At 46.5% G+C, this 3,461-nt stretch overlaps 1 pseudogene; it reads left to right on the plus strand.

The window, feature by feature from the left end:
- Window positions 1-1,598: 1,598 nt before the first annotated feature.
- Window positions 1,599-3,132, plus strand: LOC148212183 (fasciclin-like arabinogalactan protein 4 pseudogene; annotated as a pseudogene).
- The last annotated feature ends 329 nt before the right edge of the window (window positions 3,133-3,461 follow it).

Below are 3,461 nucleotides of genomic sequence, written 5' to 3' on the forward strand. Positions count from 1 at the left end.
CCAACTTGCTGCTTTTTGTCCCTTTTTGGACCCGATGCTGTAGCATCATTAAAGCTGCAGCAACATGTTCAAAATTAGATCATTTATATAAATGCTAGCATTATACAGGAGAACCTTGATTTCTTTACAAATAAGACACAACTCAGTGAATATGGGGGTTATATGAGGCTATCTTTAGTTATTTTATGTAGATTTTAGACACAAATAACTCTCTTTAGGAGAGTTATCGTTGGTTTTTGGAAGAAAGCTGAAGGATATTTCACTATTCTTTGAACTTTCGTTGAAATGGGTTGTGATTTTTCTTTTATTATTTTGGCTTTCTTATCCATTATAAGCTAAATCCACTTCTGGGGGAGTTTGTACTCTTTTGCTATGAACATTTGATGTTGTATTGTTGACTCTCTTGTTGTCAAATAGAGTTGTATTGTCTTTATTATTTTTTTGAATGTCGGCCATATCATTCTTGAATTACTTGCTCTTGTACGTTTTGGAAGAATATATGAGAGGTGCATGTGGCTCTATTTGATGTTAGATTTACTTTTTTTTAGTTAGAGTGTGAATGCTTAGGAATAAGATAAGTTGTGAAATCATAATCTGGGTGTTTCAGAAGAAAACCACGTTAGTTTGGGTTACAGTAAGATGTCGATGCTAAAATATTGGGTGTTAACAAGGAGCAAAATAACAAACAACATTCCTCGTTCCCTTTTTGTTACTACATTTCCTTGCGATTGCATCATTTGTCCTAGCATCGTTTGTTTTCGACATTTTATTTATAGTTATTTTTACTTGCAAATTTGTTAATCGTTACTTTTAGTTAAAAATCACAACTATTGCTCGATATTAAGTGTGCACTTGCACTTACTTTCACAAAGTTGTGTGGAGATAACGATGAGTCTGACTCGACCATAGAGCCCTGGGACCATCCTAAGACTGATGATTGAAGGACATGATCCTCGTTGAAGGAGCCGACTCCAGCCAAATTAATTATTGGGCTAGGGGATGAGCCATCGACATAAGGAGGTTGCCTCAACTATAGAGCCTTAGGGACTATGCTAGGGCCAAAGATTGAAGGACAAGATCCTCACCAAAGGAGCCTACCCTAACCAAACCAATGTCAAAACCAGGGAAATCAACCTCTCGCAAGAGTCGAAGTGTGCTCCGAGGAACAAGTCTAACTAAAAAGGCCAAAACAAAAGTCAAATTCCTATTAGAAGCAAAGTCAGAATACAAAAGGGCACGCAAGCCCCAATTCGAACAAAGAAGATAAAAGAGATATGATGCACGAGAAACAAGAAGACAAGCTTCAAGCTGAAAGAGCAGACTTCAAAGGGGCAAGATCAACCGCCTCGTGCTCAAATCCCCGAAGGACGAGAAAAATTAAGTCAAAATTAGGATATTTAATCAGATAGCACATTTAATCAAAGTCCAAAAACTTAAACCTGATGTATATTACACTAAAAAAGATGTCAAAATTAGGTTTTTGGGAAAAAAATTCACATGAATTTTGATGGTGAAATATTGTTGGCGTTTAGAGCGTGTGAAGCCAGTTGGCGAAAAGCATAAGCAAGCGAGTTTGAGGCAATATAGTACATTGAAGAGGAATGGACTATGGAGTGGGGTAAGAATATTCAATACGGCAACGCATTCCTCTCTCTCACACACACTTCACTCACTCACTAACGCTCTCTATTTTTTTCCAATACTTCCCGCATTACCATTAGCCATTAGGGCCTCTCTCTCTCTCTCTCTCTCTCTGCAGAGAAAAGAAATGGCTTCCATTTCCCATTTTATCCCCATTGCTTTCCTCTATTTCCTCCTCCTGTCCTCTTCCCCTCCCCCAATTTCTGCCCTAAACATCTCCTCCCTCCTCTCCCCCTTCCCCGACCTGTCCGATTTCGCCGCCCTCCTCTCCTCCATCGCCGGCGACCTCGACCACCGCTCCTCCCTCACCCTCCTCGCCGTCCCCAACCCCTTCCTCGCCGCCTCCTCCGCCGTCACCCGCCGGATCTCCCCCTCCTCCCTCTCCGACGTCCTCCGCTACCACGTCCTCCTCCAGTACCTCTCCCCCTCCGATCTCCGCCACCTCCCCCCCGCCGGCAAGCTCGTCACCACTCTGTTCCAGACCACCGGCCGCGCCACTAGCGACTTCGGCTCCCTCAACATCTCCCGCAGCGCCGTCGACGGCCGCGTCTCCCTCCACTCCCCCGTCCCCTTCTCCTCCTCAAACGCCACCGTTTTGTCCCTCCTCAAGAACCTCCCCTACAATGTCAGCATCTTCGCCGTCGACGCCCTCCTCCTCCCCTACGGCTTCGATCTCATGGCCTCCGAGACCCGCCCTCCCCTCGGCTTGAACATCACCCGCGCCTTGATCGATGGCCACAACTTCAACGTCGCCGCCTCCATGCTCTCCGCCTCCGGCGTCGTCGACGAGTTCGAGGCCGACGAGGGCGGCGCCGGGATCACCCTCTTCGTCCCCACGGATTCCGCGTTCTCCGACCTCCCGGCCACCGTCAGGCTGCAGTCCCTGCCGGCGGATAAGAAGGCCGTCGTGCTGAAATTTCATGTGCTTCACTCGTATTACCCTCTCGGGTCGCTGGAATCGATCGTGAACCCGGTGCAGCCGACGCTCGCGACGGAGGACATGGGCGCCGGCAGCTTCACGCTCAACATTTCGCGAGTCAATGGCTCCGTGGGGATCAACACCGGGATTGTTCAGGCGTCGGTGACCCAGACGGTTTTCGATCAGAATCCGGTGGCGATTTTTGGGGTTTCGCAGGTCCTTTTGCCGAGGGAGATTTTCGGGAATAATCCGATGATGACGACCAAGCCTGGGAATGAAATTGTGGCCAGCGCCCAGCCGCCGGATGTGGCGGCTCTGTCCCCGGAATCCAATGGACCGCCGCTGCATCTGTCGTCTCCGCCTGGGTATCGTGAGGAAATCCGATCGGTTGCCGCCGCTAACGGCGTCCAGAATCTGCTCTTGCTCGCTCTATGTTGTTGTATAGCATTGTATTTAGCAGTATAATATTTGATTAATTTTTCCCCGTAATAGTTGTTTGATGCGGGTTTTTTCTCTTTTCTATTTACACTGTGAATTGAATTGGGCTTCAAAAGCACCCATTTTTGTGTTGATTTTCCCTTCTGATTTTGGGATCTGGGTTTCAATTTTCGATTTGTTTCTGGAAGTTGCAGAATTCCCAGATTTGCGAGAGCCGAAAATGGTGGGATAGAATGGGAAATTGTAGATTTGGTGGCGAAATTACGGAGAAAATTGGGTTTTCAGTGCCACAGAGCCGCTGCCTTTCCCCACGGATCAGGTTTTGTTTGTTTGGTTGCTGCGATTTCAGGGCTGTATTCTTCACAAGCCAAACTTCTAAGATGAGCCAGGTAATTTCCACTCAACTCTTTTTTTTTTCTGGAATAATTTTTTTTTATAAATTTATAATTTGACTCATAATGGT

The sequence above is a fragment of the Momordica charantia genome (genome assembly GCF_013281855.1).
Source record: "Momordica charantia cultivar OHB3-1 chromosome 3 unlocalized genomic scaffold, Mcharantia_2.0 BLBB01000003.1, whole genome shotgun sequence".
Taxonomy (NCBI): Eukaryota; Viridiplantae; Streptophyta; class Magnoliopsida; order Cucurbitales; family Cucurbitaceae; genus Momordica; species Momordica charantia.